Here is a 17,879-nt window from a genome sequence, read left to right on the forward strand (position 1 = left end):
ACAAAATGACAGGTCTTAGATCTTATCTGTCAATACTAACCTTGAATATAAATGGATTAAATTCACCAACCCAAAGACTTAGGTGGGCTAAATGGATTAAAATAAAACCATGATCCCACAATATGCTGCCTACAAGAAACTCACTTCATAAAGATACTACACACAGACAGAAAGTGAAGAGCTGGAAAAAGATACACCAGGCAAATGGAAATCAAAAGCAAGCAGGAGTAGCTATCATGATATCAGATAAAACAGACTTGAAATCAAAAACTGCAAAAAGACATAAAGGACATTATCTTTTGATAAAAGGTTCAATTCAGCAAGAAGACATAACAATCAAAAATACATATATATCCAACACAAGACCATCCAGATATATGCAGAAAATACTGCTTGAGCTTAAGGGAGAGAGAGACTCCGCAATACAATAATAGCAGAAATAAATGAAATTGAAACTAAAAAAAGGCAATACAAAAGGTCAAGAAAACAAAAAGTTGTTTTTTTTGAGGAGATAAACAAAATAGATAAACCTCTAGCCAGACTAACAAAGAAAAAACTTAATAAGTAGAATTAAAGATGAAAAAGTAGACATTACAACCAACACCACTAAAATACAAAGGATCATAAGAAACAACTATGAAGAACCATATGCTAATAAACAGGAAAACTTCGAAGAAATACATAAATTCCAGGATTCATATCACCTACACCAAGATTAAATCAAGAAGATATAGACAACCTAAATAGACCCATAACAAACAATGAGACTGAAGCAGTAATCAAAGTCATCCATCTCAGAAAAGTCTGGGACCTAACAGCTTTATTACTGAATTCTACAAAACATTCAAAGAGAAAGAAACGCCAATACTCTTCAAACTATTCCACACTATTGAACAGGATAGAACTCTGCCACACTCTTCCTTTGAGGCCAGCATTACTTTGATACCAAACCTAAGACAGGATACAAAAAGAAAACTTTAGATCTATATCCTTAATGAACATAGATGCAAAGATTCTCAACAAAATACTAGCAAATCTAATTAAAACCCACTTTGAAAAGATCATATATCACAATCAAGTGGGATTATCCCAGAAATGCCAGGATGGTTCAACAACTGCAAATCAATAAATGCCATATATCACATCAATAAAATGAAGAATAAAAACTAACAGATGCAGAGAAAGCATTTAATAAGATTCAACACCTCTTTGTGATAAAAAATCCTCTACAAATTGGGTATAGAAGGAACATACCTCAAAATTATAAAGGCTTTAAATCACAAACCAACAGCAAAAATCATACTAAATAGGGAAAAGCTGAAAGCAAAGATCTGGAACAAGACAAGGATATCCACTTTCACCATTTTAATTCAATATATTACTGAAGTTTTAGCAAGAGCAATTAGGGAGGAAAAGAAATCAGCAGCAAAATTGGAAAAGAGTAAGTCAAATTATTCATGTTTGCAGATGGCATGATGTTGTACATGGAAAAACCTAATACTCCACCAAAGAGTTGTTAGAATTGATAAACCAATTCAGTAAAGTTACAGGTTACAAAATAAACATACAAAAAACAGTGGCTTTTTGTATGCTAATGATGAACTCACAGAAAGAGAAATCAGAAAAGAAATCTCATTGACAACACTAACCAAAAAGATCAAATATTTAAGAATAAATTTAACCAAAGAAGTTAGGGATCTCCATAAAGAAAATTATCAAACACTGATGAAAGCAATCATCAAGGATACAAAAAATGGAATGATAGTCCTTGCTCACAGACAAGAACCAATATTATTAAAATAACTATACTAACTAAAGCAATCCACAGACTCAGTGTAATCCCTATCAAAATATCAATGACATTCTTTACAGAACTAGAAAAAGCAATCCTAAAATTCATATGTAATCACACACACACACAAAAAAACACCACAATAGCCAAAAAAGATCCTAAAGAAGAAAAATAAAGCTGGAGGCATCACAATACATGACTTCAAAGCCTACTACAAAGCTAGAGTAATAAAAATAACGATACTGGCACAAAAAACATCAATGCAAAAGAATACAGAGTCCAGAAATTAATCCACATACATATAGCCAACTGATTTTTGACAAAAGTGCTCAGACCATACAGTGGAGTAACATAATCTCTTCAACAAATGGTGATGGCGAAACTGGATTTATATATGTAGAAGAATGAACTCTCACCATATACAAAAATCAACTCAAGCTGGATTGAAGTCTTAAACTCAAGACCTGAGATGATGGCCTGGGAAAGCAGTGAAGGATGGCCGAAATGCTTGGGCCCTGGCTTCAGATTGGCACAGCTGCAGCCATTGCTGCCAAGTGGGGAGTGAACCATCAGATGGACCACCTCTCTCTCTTTCTCTCTGCCTCTCTATCTGTGTAACTCTTTCAAATAAATAAATAAATCTGCCTTTTTTTTTTAAAAAAAAAAAAGACCTAAGATGATGAAGTTGTTGGAAGAAAATATAGGTGGAACACTCCAAGACACTGGGGTAGGGTAAAACTTCTTGAATAAGAACCCCAAGAACACAGGCAACAAAAGTAAAAACTGAACAAATGGGACTATATCAAACTCAGAGGCTTTTGCACAGCAAAGGAAATCATCAATAAAGTGAAGAGACATCCAACAGAATGGGAAAAAGTATTTGCAAAGCACCTGACAAAAGATTAATACCCTGAATATATCAGCAACTTAAAAAATTCAACAAAAAACCCAACCAATTCAGTTGAGAAATGGGCAACGGACTTCAGTGACCAGTTTTCAAAAGAAGAAATACAAGTGGCCAACAAAATACATGAAAAAATGCTAAACATCACTAGCCATTAGGGAAAAGAAAGTCAAAACCACAACGAGATACCACTTCATCCTGTCAGAATGGCTACAACCCATTTGGGTTCCTGCACCCTCGTAGGAAACCAGGATGGAGTTACAGGCTCCTGGCTTCAGCCTGACCCAGACCCAGCTGTTGCAGTCATTGGGGGAGTGAAAGTCCTCTGTCTCTCCACAGAGCCCTTACCCCACATTTCAAATAAATAAATCAGTAAATGAATCTTAAAAAAAAAAAAAACAAAAAAAAAAAAAAACACTTAATCCTATCATTATGATCAATTATGAACTGAAACTGATCACTTTTACTAGTGAGATGGCATCAGTACATACCACCTGATGGGAATGAATTGCCTAAGAATAATTGTGTTTTAATTAAAGAGTTCAACCAATGCTATTAAGTAGAACAAAAAAAAATACTAAAAGGAATAAAACAGTAAGTTGTTCCTCAACAGTCAGGACATTGTTTCTCATAGTGTCCATTTCACTTCAACAAGTTTCCTTTTAGGTGCTCAGTTAGTTGTCACAGATCAGGTAGAAAATATATTTGGGACTGGCTTATTTCACTCAGCATGATGTCTTCCAGATTCCTCCATTTTGTTGCAAATGACTGGATTTCATTACTTTTTTTTTTACTGCTGTATAGTATTCTATAGTGTACATATCCCATAATTTCTTTATCCAGTCTTCAGTTGATGGGCATTTAGGTTGATTCCATGTCCATTAAGTGTCAAAGGGATCACATAAATAAGACTAGTGTCTGCTAATACTAACTGACAGAATTAAAAAGGAGAGAACAATTCAACATGGGAAGCTGGATACACAGCAGACTCATAGAATGGCAGATGTCCTAAACAGCACTCTGGCCTCAGAATCAGCCCTTAAGGCATTAAGATCTGGTTAAAAAGCCCATGAGAGTTTCTCAGGCATGAAAAGCCAAGACACTCTGGCAAAAAAAAAACAAAAAACAAAAAACAAAAAACAAAAAACAAAACCAAAAACAAAAAACAAAAAACAAAAAACACCTAATTGAAAGATTTCTGTGAGTGAGATCCCAGCGGAAAGAATGGACCATCGAAGAAGGAGGAACCTTTCTCTGAAGGAAGGAGAGAACTTCCACTTTGACTATGGCCTTGTCTAAATAAGATCAGAGTTGCCAAACTCAAGAGGCTTCCATAGCCTTGGCAGCTCATGACAAGAGCCTTGGGTGATTACTGACGCCATAAACAAGAGTGTCAATTATTAAATCAACAACAGGAGTCACTGTGCACTTACTCCCCATGTAGGACCTCTGTCCTTAATGTGTTCTACTATGTGAGTTAACGGTATAATTAGTACTCAAACAATTCTTTATACTTTGTGTGTCTGTGTGGGTGCAAACTGTTGAAATCTTTACTTAGTAAATTCTAAGTAGATCTTCGGTATATAAAGAGAATTGAAAATGAATCTTGATGTGAATGGGATGGGAGAGGGAGTGGGAGATGGGATGGTTGCAGGTGGGAGGGAGGTTATGGGGGGAAAAAGCCGCTATAATCCAAAAGTTGTACTTTGTAAATTTATATTTATTAAATAAAAGTTAAAAAAGAAAAAAACCAATGACAATAGACCAAGCTGTCTTTTATGGGAATCAAATTCAAGAAGTTAACTTTACCTAGAGTTTGTACTGTTTTCTTCTCCTAAGATTTATTTAATTATTCTTTAACTCACTGTCAAATTGCAAGGAAATCTCAATAATCTACAAAATATATGATCTATATTTGCTATATTAAAAGATCTATTTGTCTCTAAGAGTGTCCGAAGTATTTGCATGAATCATTATCTTCTAAATTTGAGTAAATCTTTTGAACACAGTTTCAGTTTGTTTTGTCCGTTTTTCCTACTATTTTACTAACTAGTTAAGTATTCATTTATATTTGCTTGCATAGTGGAAGTCTCAGTTCTATCATCATCTTATTAACTATTCTGCTGACCATGTAAAATAAAATCAAATTGCTTCTTGGTATTATTAAAAAATTTAACAAATTTTTTGAACATTAGGAAAATGCTTAAATGTTTAAGATAAAATGTTTATGTACACATTTCCCTAAATACATTTCTTGTTTTTCTGAAAACTGTTTTCACACAAAGTTCACACAACTATCTTAGAATCTTTTTCTTAAGATTTATTTATTTGAAAAGCAGAGCGACAGAGAGAGAGAGAGAGAGACAGAGAGAGAGACAGAGAGAGAATCTTCCATTCCCTGGTTCACTCCTCGAATGGCTGCAATAGAAAGGACTGGGCCAGGCTGCTGCCAAGAACCAGGAGCTTCTTCCCAGGCCTCCCATGAGGATGCAAGGGCCCAAGCACTTGGGCCTATCCTCTGCTGTTCTCCCAGGTGCATTAGCAGGGAGCTGGATCTGAAGTAGAGCAGCCAGGATTCGAACTGGCCACCCATATGGGATGTATGCCCTGCAGCCTGCAGCTTTAATCCTGCTGAGCCACAGCGTCAGCACCCAAGAAAATTTTTAAAACAATGAAGAGAGGCTGGCTTTCTGGCGCAGCAGGTTAAGTTGCTACCTGTGATGCCTGAATCCCACATGGACACTGGTTCCATTTCCAGCTGCTCCAATTTCAATCCAGCTCCCTGCTAATTCGTCTGGGAAAGCAGTGGAGAATGACCCAAGTGCTTGAACCTCTGCCACTCATGTGGAAGACCTGGATGACACTCCTGGCTTCAACCTCGACAAGCCCTGGCAGTCACAGCCATGTGGGGAGTGAATCAGCAGATTCAAGATCTCTCTCTCTCTCTCCCACTCTGTAACTCTTTGAAATAAATAAATAAATCTTTAAAAAGCAAAACAAAGGGCTACTGTACATTCACATTAGAATAGTTCTTACAGAGGACTATGTATGGGGACCAGCACTGTGGCACAGCATACCATATGGATGCCGGCTTGAATCCCAGCTGCTCTACTTCTGATCCAGCTCCCTGCTAATGTGCCTGGGAAAGCAGCAGAGGATGGCTCAAGTCCTTGGGCCCCTGCACCCACATAGGAGACCTGGAAGAAGTTCCTGGCTCCAGCTTTGAATCAGCTCAGCTCCAGCCACTGTGGCCATTTGGGGAGTGAACCAGCAGATGGAAGACCTCTCTGTGTCTCTACTTCTCTCTGTTACTCTCTTTCAAATAAATGAAATAAATTAAAATAAATAAATGTGTAATTTCAACGCCACTGTACATTATGCAGGGGGAAATAATGTCTCATTACAGGTCTACTCTGACATCCACTAAAATGTGAACTAGTTTGCACAGGTTAGTCCCTTGGACAGCATGATGTTGCTCTGTCCACCAAGGCTTAAAAATTCACAGTGTAGAGGAAAAAAACCTGAATTAAAGCATTTTTACTAAAATATATTTTAATAGCTGGTGTTAACAATTTGCATAACAAAAGCCAAATTATGTTAATAACACTGTATCATTCTGTAAGCCCCTTCCTTTGAAAAACATTTTGAATGTTTTCTTCAAAACTGTTAGGTTCTCAATGATAGTACAGTCTTGCACATTTATCATCCACCACAATTCTGCATCTTTTGAAGGAGATGGAAGCCAAACATCACAATGGTGTGATTTTGCATTTTTATCACAGGTCAAAGGTCAGCAGTTCTGTATCATGTCTGTCACATACTTGGTGCTACTTCCCAAAATGTATAGCAGCTCATTATATGGACACTAGAGAAAGGGACTGTGATATAGTTTTATCTGTTCCGTTAAAACAAATCATTCTCAACAGCAACTGGATAATAAGGACATAGATATTATGCAAACTGAATACCACATTATCAAATGCAAAAGCATATGGAATTCCCACGAATCTACCAAAGTAATGTGGACAACTGGGGAGAAAATTTGCCTGGGGATCTTTCCAGGACTGTGGATTCTAGTAGTGTGAGCATCACGGAACGACCACAACAGAGATCACATATGATGTCCTGACTTTTTTTATCATCAATAGTTGAAGTTAGTTGCCTGGAAAGGGCCCTTGTGGGTTACTTCAGAAAGAGACTCTCATTTTAGCATCCTTCATCAAGTTCACACATCTACTTGCTCAACCAAAGCTATCTCATCTCCATGTCACATTACCCAAAACAACAGCAATCTAACCACTGAAGTTATCAGAAGCAAATACCTAAGGTATAATTAACTTATGAAGTAAAATTCACCTTATAGAGTGAATTCAGCCTTCTAACAAAATTATTTTCTTACAATAATATTTCTTTTTTTTTTTTTTTTTTTTTTACAGGCAGAGTGGACAGTGAGAAAGGTCTTCCTTTGCCGTTGGTTCACCCTCCAATGGCCGCCGCGGCCGGCGCGCTGAGGCCGGCGCACCGCGCCGATCCGGTGGCAGGAGCCAGGAGCCAGGTGCTTTTCCTGGTCTCCCATGGGGTGCAGGGCCCAAGCACCTGGGCCATCCTCCACTGCACTCCCTGGCCACAGCAGAGGGCTGGCCTGGAAGGGGGGCAACCGGGACAGAATCCGGTGCCCCGACCGGGACTAGAACCCGGTGTGCCGGCGCCGCTAGGCGGAGGATTAGCCTAGTGAGCTGCGGCGCCGGCCTTCTTACAATAATATTTCAAATCCCAAACCTAAACCTAATGTTTCTGTATCTCAACTATATATTAATCCATAAAGAACCTTTCAGTAATACAGGGAAAAAAAAATCAGCATTTTCTGAAGTTCTAAACCTTTAGAAGTAAAATACAATACAATTAGCTACCACTATTAATACCTCTCAGGAGCATTCCCCGTCCCCACCACAAAAATACCCATCATTTATAATAAAATATTACTATAGAATAATAGGCAGAAGTTTGCTCATTTAGTTTTCTTCCCAAGACCATAATAGATAAATACGATAATAAAAATGCACCTATTTTTCTTTATATCTATTACTATAATTTTGGTATAAACTATATCCATTTTGTATAGGGATATGTATCAAAGATCATAGACATTATCTTTTCATTAAAAACATTCCATGGGAAATCACAAACCTAAACTGAATTTTTTTAAGTCTAACAAGATAACCACTAAAAGGATTCTTTACTGCTAATCTACATAGACACGGCTCTCAAAGATCATTAAAAGTATATAATATGATTCAAATCCACAATTAACTTGATAGAAAAATTCTGTATTTCTCATTTCTGAGAAAAGTTCAATAACACAGCATGGTGGTCATTCAAATGTGTAGTATGTGTGGTATTAACAAGTATGACTAAAGGTACATTAGAAAACTGTTCTAAAATAATACCCTTAAATGGCATATGCTCAGAAAATTCCACCTGTTCTTACAATACAAAAGGAAGACAATAAAACTTATCTTGCAGGTCAGCAAAGTGGTGCCAGAATCCCCTAAGAGCAACAATTTAAGTCCTGGCTGCTTTACTTCAGACCTATCTACCTACTCATGCACCTGGGAAAGCACTCAGGAAGAAGGCCCAAGGACTTGGGCCCCTGCCACCCACATAAGAGATTCCCATGGAGCTCCAGGAGGCTCCTAGCTTCCGCCTGGCCTACCTTTGGCTGTTGGAACCATTTGGGGAGTGAATCAGCAAAGGATAAGATTAAATAAATTTTAATATCAACAGGTGAAAAAAATGGTAGTATCTTCAGTGACAAAATCAATATTATGAAAATTTACAAGTAAAATGCTAGTAATAAAAACAAAGGTATTTTTCTACAAAGCAAGCCCACTTCACATTGCTGAGCAGGTTACTGCTCTACTTAACAGAGTGCCTAGAGAACAGATTTAGGAATTCAAGCATACTGGTCGAAGTAGTCTGGTTTCTGGACAAATGTCAAAGCCCACACCTGAGATTCTAAACTGTGCCTCAAAACCTGTGCCCCTAGAAATTATCTGATATTTTTAACACTCTGAATATAAAGACTGAGTATGCCTTCTCTAACATGACCAGTATGAGACATGTTTTAGATTTTGGATTTTCACATATTTGCATGCACATAATGAAATACCTTATGAATGAGACCCAATTTTTTTTTTAAGATTTATTTTTATTTATTTGAAAAAAGAGTTACAGAGAAAGGCAGAGACAGAGAGAGAGGTCTTCCATCCACTGGTTCACTCCCCAGATGGCCGCAATGGCTGGAGCTGCACCAATCCAAAGCCAGGAGCCAGGAGCTTCTTCCCAGTCTCCCACGTGGGTGCAGGGCCCCAAGGACTTGGGCTATCTTCTACTGCTATCCCAGGCCTTAGCAGAGAGCTGGATCAGAAAAGGAGCAGCTAGGACTAGAACCGACACCCATATGGGATGCTGGCACTTCATGCCAAGGCTTTAACCTGCTGTGCCACAGTGCCGGCCCCAAGACCCAATTATAAACACAAAAATCATACACATACACACCTCATACAGCATAGTCTGACGGTGATTTTGCAGACTATCTTCCAAGCACCTGCAGTTCAACTGTGATCTCTCACAAGAGGTCAATATGGAATTCTTCACTTGTGTTATCAAATGGACTCAAAAAGTTTTGGATTTCAGAGCATTTTAGATTTTCGTATTAGGGATGTTAAACCTACACTTTGAGTACGGACGCCAAAACAAAGTCTGACTAAAGTCACAAGAAAGGCTAATCCTGGATTCTTAAAACCCTTATTGGTGTGGGCCCCTAGTGTGCCTGGGTTCAATACCCACTCTTTGACTCTAGCTTCCTGGTAATGCAAACCATGGGAGGCAGCAGTTATGGAACTGGGTTCCACCTACCCACATGAGAGATCTGGACAATCCCCAGCCTTGGCCTTGACCCAGTCCCAGCCACTGTGGACATCTGGAGAGAGAACCAATAGATGAGGACTCTCTGTCTCTCAGTCTCTCAAAATAAATAAATAAAAATGTAAGATGAGGAGAGGAGCTTCTGGCCTAGCCTAGTGGTTAACATGCTGCTTTGGATGCCCAATTTATACTGCTGTGTCTGGGTTTTAGTCTTGGCTCTGCTCATAATTCCAACTTCCTGAAAATGTGCACCTGGAACAACAGGAGGCAACAGTTAGTTGGTTCACTGCTACCATGTGAAGAGACCAAGATTAGTTTACTTGCTTTGGCCAGGTTTAACAGGCTGAGCCATTGGGGACATCAGTTATAAGCCAAGCAGATGGGAGCTCTCTCTCCTCCTCTCAAATAAATAATTTGAAAGAAAATAAATTTTAAAAATAAAAGACCCTTTTGACTTTTTTCTTAAACTGGCTACCCTGCTAATGATATGATGAAAATTACTTTGTTATCATTCTATTTTTATTAATTGAGCTGATGTGAAGTATAATAATACATCAGAAAAACTTATTTTTAAAGTTAATACATTTGAGTTACTAAGTAAAAAAATATTGGTTTTCATTTCTTTGGAAGACCATGAAAACAACTCAACTACTTTTTTTTTAAAAAAAGATTTATTTGTTTATTTGAAAGTCAGAGTTATACAGAGAGAGAAGGAGAGAGAAGAGAGGCAGAGAGAGAGAAAGAGGGAGACTGTCTTCCAACCGATGGTTCACTCCCCAATGGGCCGCAACGACCAGAGCAGTGCCAATCCAAAGCCAGGAGCCAGGAGTTTCCTCCAAGTCTTCCCATGCAGGTGCAGAGGCCCAAAGATGGGCCATCTTCTACTGCTTTCCCAGGCCATAGAAGAGAGCTGGATTAGAAGTGGAGCAGACGGGTCTTGAACCAGCACCCTTATGAGATGCCACAGCGCAGGCCCCACCCATCTACTTTTAGAGTATACAGTGGTTCATTATAAAATAGGTACATCACATTGCCTTTATAAAAACTCAATGACAGGGGCCAGCGCTGTGGCATAGTGGGTTAATGCCCTGGCCTGAAGCGCTGGCATCCCATATGGGTGCCGGTTCGAGACCTGGCTGCTCCACTTCCTGTCCAGCTCTCTGTTATGGCCTGGGAAAACAGCGGAAGATGGCCCAAGTCCTTGGGCCCCCGCACCCACGTGGGAGACCTGGAAGAAGCTCCTGGCTCCTGGCTTCAGATCAGCACAGCTTCGGCGGTTGTGGCCATTTGGGAAGTGAACCATCAGATAGAAGACCTCTTTCTCTCTCTCTCTGCCTCTCCTCTCTGTGTAACTCTCTGACTTTCAAATAAATAAATAAATCTTTTTTTTTTTTTTTTTTAAAGAAACTCGATGACAGGGGCCAGTTTTGTGGTATAGTAGATTAAGCTGTCACCTGCGACACTGGCATACCATATGGACACAAGTTCAAGTCCTGGCTGCTCCACTTCTGATCCAGCTTCCTGCTAATTTGCCTAGGAAAGCAGCAGGGGATGGCCCAAGTGTTTGGGCCCCTGTACCAAACAGGGAGAATTAGATGATGCTCCTGTCTCCTGGCTTTGTCCCAGCCCAGCCCTGGCCGTTGCAACCATTTGAGGAGTGAACCAGCGAACAGAAGATCTCTCTCTCTCCCTTTCTCTCTCTGTAACTCTGTCTTTCAAATAACTACATAAATCTTTAAAAATAAAAACCTCAATGACAGAATCTAGATGTTGGGTACATTGTTAGTCACATAGCTTTGCTCTAGGTTTAAACATTTTCACAATCAAATGTCAGAGAAAACCAGACATAATAATGACTCATTTACACACAGCAGCATATAACCAATATGATTTTACAATATCATCATATATATTAAATGTCAAGTTTGTGAAAATAAATTCAGAAAACCTTCAAAGTCTGATTTATAGCTCTGTTACAATTCAACATTATTAGAGATTACCTGATCAGGCCATTGCTTGCTTATTACATTATGCATGGAACTTAGCATCCAAAATACTTCAATTTTATCCCTTATTGAAAACCTTTCTAGATGATTTTTCATGCAAATCGGGTAGAGGGATGAATAGTATGGTGAAGTCTTCAACATTTTTCTAAAAATTAACTTTAACATAATTCATAATACTCTTTAGGAGTGAAACTTAACATACATTGTCAATCATATTCTGAGGACAGTATAAAGACTAATCTTAGAAGATATTAACATTTGTAAAAAATGCTTTGACTATTTTAAATAATTTTAATTTTGAGTAACTAAAAATTGTTTTTGAGGAATCTTTTACCCATTGTTAAATCCTCACATCAACTTTCAGTTCATAAAGAAGGACTGAACATGCATGTTTATCTCCTTCCATTCCTGACCTTTTACCAGGATAATAACAAGGGAGAAAAGTGAGCAAACAAAGGACAACAAACAGGAGTTTGAGAAATAGGGATCAGCACTGTGGCCCAGCTGCTCCTCTTCCGATCCAGCTCTCTGCCATGGCCTGGGAAAGCAGTGGAAGATGGCCCAAGTGCTTGGACCCCTGCACCCATGTGGGAGACCCAGAAGAAGCTCCTGGCTTCGATTGGCCCAGCTCTGGCTGTTGTGGCCATTTGGAGAGTGAACCAGTAGATGGAAGAAATTTCTCTGTTTCTCCCTCTCTCTGCTTATAACTCTACGTCTCAAGAAAATGAGTGAAATCTTAAAAAATAAGTAAATGAGAAATATCACAAAACACAGGCTTCTTAATGGCTTCATCACCCATGGCAACAAATGGCAGGGAAAAATAAGAACCATTTAAATTAAGGATAATAGTAATAGCAAGGATAGCTAACTTTTACTGAATAGTAACCTAAGTAGCATGTGCTATTTTAAACAGTTCCCACCTATCTCTTTTTTATTTTATTTTTATTTTTAACAGATTTAATATGATTTGTAGATACAAATTTAAGAACATAATGATTTTCTCTTCCTTCCTCCCTCTCCCCCTCCTTCTTCTTCTTTATAGCTTTTGATAACATATTTTAAATGTACATCACAGTAAAAGGGCTTAATACCTCACAGAATAAGAAGTTTAACAAATAGAAAGCAAAAAGACCCTAGTAGGAATATAGACAATGGCTATAAACAATAATTAAATGGAAAAATGACCATTTTATCTATATATGGTTTTAATCACAGATCATTACTTCTATAGTGGTATAACATCTTTAACCATTGGTTTCTTTTTTTTTTTTAATCTCTATCTCTTTACTTAAATCTCATACCAAAACCATGAGGTAGATCCTACTATTAACCTTCCTATATAAAGAAATCAAGACACAAAGAACTTAGGTAATGAAACTAAAGTCACACATATAATAACAAGATGAAACTCATGTGCTCAATTCTCTTGCTACACTAAATATCCCTGATTTTTTGCCCAGAAATATCTAAAGACTGCTGGGTAGAATAATGCCTATGGCCAAATCAGGAAGCTGTGTAAAGGAAAGTAAAAGGGATGCCCCATACCGGCCAAAGTCCTCTTATTCTCTCTTGCCACTAAGCAATTTATTATTCGTTTATGGAGCAGACTCCTTATTATTCAATCAAAAGGCAATGCAAATAACCCATTTTATTTATTTAACATTTATTTTATTTATTTGAAACAGTTACAAAGAGAGGGGAAGAAACACACACACACACACACACACACACAATGTGTTAGGGGAGGAGAGAAAGATACCTTACATTCACTGGTTCACTCCCTAAATGGTCATAATGGTCAGGCTGAAGCCAGGAGCCCGAACTCTGTGCAGGTCTCCCATATGGGTGGCAGGGGCTCAAATACTTGGTCCATATTCCTCTGCTTTCCCAGGCACATTAGCAGAGAGACAGACCAGAAGTGGAGCAGCCAGGACTGGTACTCATAAAGGATGCTGGCATCCTAGGAAGCAGCTTAACCCATTGCATCATGACACCAGTCCCATAAAATTCATTTTTATTTGCAACAAATATAGGTATTAGAGATTTTGTGGCAATATATATTGATGAACCAGAAGATAAAGGTAAAAAACACCATTTACTGTTAAATAAGACATTTAAAAAGTATCTGTATCTAATTTTAACAACTTAATAATAACCTAATGCATCCTCTCACTGTACAGTAGATAATCAATCCTCATTACTCACAGATTTCATACCTGTTCATTCTTCTATTCCCTAAAACACACTTGCAAATTCAAAATCAATAGTAGTGGGGCTTTTACAGTCATTTGTGCATATGTTGCAAGTGGAGAAAAACTTAAACTCTAGGTGAGGTTGAACAAGGCACTGCATTCCTGTGTCAGCTCTTATACTGTAAACAAGTGTCCTTTTTGTGGCCTATTTGCTACCGTGTTGTTTGCACTTTGTGCTTTTTGTTAGTTGGTGCTCACTGTCTGAACTGGTCCCCAAGCACAGTGCTAATGTGGTTTCTATAGTCTCTTAAGATCAAGAAGACCATGACATACTTCACTGAAAAAATACATGTGTTAGATGAGCTTTGTTCAGTAAGCATTATAGTGTTGCTGTCATGAGTTCAATGTTAATGAATTAACATTATCTATTAAGATGTCTTTAAATAGAAACAATGTTGTTTCCTCTAATTTTTATTTAAGCATTGAAATGTTGGTGAAATGTTACAACAGGCGCCAATGAACCCTGTATTTCCTCTAGCTGTAGTGATTCAGTATTCATTAATCCAGTCTTTGCAGCAACCCCATGGAATATAAGCACCAAGTATTAACAAGAATGAATTGTATTCCTTTTCCCAAACAGCGGATATATCTTTCTGAAATGGATGGAGCCAGCAACATTCATCTTATTTTCAAGAAAGTCGTACCCAAAATTTAAATTTCCCATCAAATAACTATTAAACATTCACAGAATGTTGGTCCATGATTCCTAGAATTATAATATATTTTTAGTAAACAAGATTAACTAGAAGAAATCTAAATGTAATGCTCCATTTAAGTTCCAAAATTACTGTCAATGGTATCTTATTACATTTGTACTACATTTTACAATTTCCAAAATATTACACATCCTATGATTTTATCTTCACAAAAGATGATAGCCTATGGAGTGACCTGATCCTGAACTGTAAACAAACTGCAAAATGAAATAAACATTTTTCTTCCCAAGAAGTCCCTCTGGGTATTTCAGTTAAGGTAGTGAAAAAAATTGACTATTAGAAGATGGGAAGATGGTAGGGGCAGTGTTGAAAAGATGAAATAAAAAGGAAAAGAACAACAGTTCTGTGTTTAGAACATTACTTATAATGAAAATCTTTTTCATCAACTCTTAAAGGCTGAATTGTGTCCCTCTGAAAGATGTATTCAAATCTGTTATGCTGTACTCAAAAGATGACCACATTTAAAAACAGTCACTGCAGATGTACTTACTGAAAATATGGTCAGAATGCAGTAGGGTGTGTGCCCTTATAAGAAAAGAGAAACAGAGACAGACACTCAGGAAAGGACAGCCCCTTCCAGGACAACAGAGGCAGAGATAAGAGATGCATCTGTAAGTCAAGGAGTGGCAAGGACTGCCTGCACACACCACAAACTTGAAGAAACAAAGAATTCTTCCCTATGAGTTTCAAAGTTAGCATGGTCCTGCCAACATTATAATTTGGAGAATATCTAGCTTCCAGATATGACATGATAAATTCAGTGTGTGGTACTTTGTTATGGCAGGTGTAGGCAACTAACAAATCAACAATCCCAAAAAACTAACAGTAAATAGACTATTAAAAAAAAAAAGTTCACTGGTACAATATGCCCTCCACTTAAAGTAAATTTTAGATATAATTAAAAATGAAGCTCCTAACTCCAGAGTCCTACAGTTTCAATTATTCCATCAAAATGTAAAAATGAAAATAAAATCCATGCTGTACTTTCCAAATAACAATGTGGGGGAAAAAAGCAAGTTAAAAAGGCCATGGAATACTGTATTCTGAAAGTACATATTAGAGGGGGAAAATTAATGTAAAGTTAGTTTGTTTTTCAGTGACATTTATGGGTAGTGAACTTTGACCACTGGCTGAACAGGTTTCAATGATTTAATGTCTGTCAACTAAGAACTAGATGGAACTATATTCTCATTTCCATCTTCTTGATTTTACAATGAAAAATCTGAGACCAAAGAACCTAGTTTTCTCTTGACTCCTAGGTCCAGTAATCAGAAAAGTCATGAGCTTTTCTAGACCCTCTGGACAATGAAGGAAGCAATTATGTATGTTTACTACTACATTAGTGCCATTCACTAAGATGTTCCTAATACTATCAAATCAAAGATAAAGAGCCAGAAAACCGTAATGGAAAAACACTAACTCTTGCAATTAAAATTACTTCTTTCTACAAGCTCTTCAGAATCTGCTTATTAAAAGGCTTAGTAGGCTGGCGTTGTGGCACAGTGGGGTTAACGCCCTGGCCTGAAGGGTCCACATCCCATATGGGCACGGGTTCGAGACTCTGCTGCTCCATTTCTGATCCAGCTCTCTGCTATGGCCTGGGAAAGCAGTATAAGATGGCCCATGTCCTTGGGGCCCTGCAGCCACGTGGGAGACCCAGAAGATGATCCTGGCTCCTAGCTTTGGATCAGCGCAGCTCTGGCTGTTGCAGCCAATTGGAAGGTGAACCAATGGATAGAAGACCTCTTTCTTATTCTCTCTGCTTTTCCTCTCTCTGCATAACTTTGAATTTAAAATAAATAAATAAATCTTAAAAAAAAAAGGCTTAGTAAAAGTATCAAACATGAGAAACTAAATTTATCTCCTCCAAATAAATAAAATAAAACATTGGAACAGGCATTTCAACCTAGCAGGTTAAGACAACTGTGTACCATGTAGGAGTTCCTAGGTCTGATCCCTAGCTCTGGCTCTTAACTCTAGTCAGCTTCCTGCTAATGCAGTTGTTGGCACAACTCAAGTAGTCAGGTTCTTGCCATCCATGTGACTCCCAGCTTCAACTATAGCAGGCATCTGAGGAACCAGCCAGCAGATAACAGTTCTCTCTGCCATCTTTTTATCTCTTTGTCTCTCAGATTAATAAATAAAACTTTTACAAACTGCAACAAAATGCAAAGGTGTGAGCAAATGAGAAGGGCACACAATTTTAACTACCTATACTCTTAAGTCCTCCGTATCAGAAAGTAATCACATATGTATGGCCTACACTTTACTGTATATTTATATGCACATGCCTCCCACAAAATACCTCTACAGATACAAACATACATACAATATGTCTCCCTGTATAACATCTATGTGTATAAATAGATGACAATACTAACCACGTATGGAAACACAGGTACTTACATGCATGTGGATGTGTATTTATTCATACACGTATGAGAAAACGACAAAATGTCCATGGAAAATGGAATTCAAAGATAAGTATATTTTGGTGCAAAAAAATTCATGGAAAATGAGTTATCAAAAAATACTCATGGATTTAATCAAAATAAACTTGCCTTACACTTCAATTAATTTATCTGTGAATTACATTTTTCAATGAAGTACCCTTATATACTACCAAAATACATTCCTCAAAAAGGGTCAGAATCTTATCATGTTCTTTAGATTTTAGTGGCTTAGGTTGCTACTGTAACATAACCCCTTTTATTAGTTATTATTCACTTAAGGAGAAATGGCAAAGTACCAATAAGCGCAAAGCAAAGGAAAGCCCAACATGTAAGCATAAATTAAACCAAAGCCAATCACCATGACAGTGTCAACACAGAACTAAAAGAAGACCAACAAGGGTGATCTGAAAGAAAAGAGAAAGCAGAAATTAAAGATACTGGGAAAAGAAATGGAGACAAAATGAAACAAGTTCAGAGGACCGAGTTGGAAGGCGATGGCTGGCATGGGGATTAGATTCTTTTAACCAAGGTAAGTTGCAGCAGTGGGGCTCCAAGTCACTCTAAAAAAAAGCAGCTTCAATTTCCTCTTCAAAGTTCTCAAAGTCCCTTGTTTTAGGTGAGAGTTGAAAGACCAGGCAAGCTAAAGAGCACTGTGAGTCCAATTATTAAACAAATTTTTATTTCATGCTGTTGTTAAATTAAGCACCTTATGACACTTTTACACCAAAAGGATTAAAGGAAAGCTGAGAGCTGGAAGGCACAGATGAATCAAGTCTAGAAGTTACATTTCCCAGATGTATTCCCAGTAGGCAATACTGCTGCACATACC

General features: G+C 37.8%; 1 protein-coding gene and 1 long non-coding RNA gene across 8 annotated transcripts in view; both read right to left on the minus strand.

The window, feature by feature from the left end:
- The window catches only part of UBE2E3 (ubiquitin conjugating enzyme E2 E3), a 111,766-nt gene that overhangs the window by 50,589 nt on the left and 43,298 nt on the right, over positions 1-17,879 (minus strand). The gene's annotated exons all lie outside the window — the stretch shown is intronic.
- On the minus strand, positions 8,884-9,637 carry LOC149127348 (uncharacterized). The gene is made up of 2 exons (XR_016231493.1): positions 9,255-9,637; positions 8,884-9,113 (listed from the first exon to the last, which is right to left on the minus strand). It is a non-coding gene; the product is annotated as an uncharacterized LOC149127348 (long non-coding RNA).

The sequence above is a fragment of the Oryctolagus cuniculus genome, chromosome 3 (genome assembly GCF_051225735.1).
Source record: "Oryctolagus cuniculus isolate XC-2025 breed Fujian yellow rabbit chromosome 3, ASM5122573v1, whole genome shotgun sequence".
In the NCBI taxonomy this organism is placed as follows: domain Eukaryota; kingdom Metazoa; phylum Chordata; class Mammalia; order Lagomorpha; family Leporidae; genus Oryctolagus; species Oryctolagus cuniculus.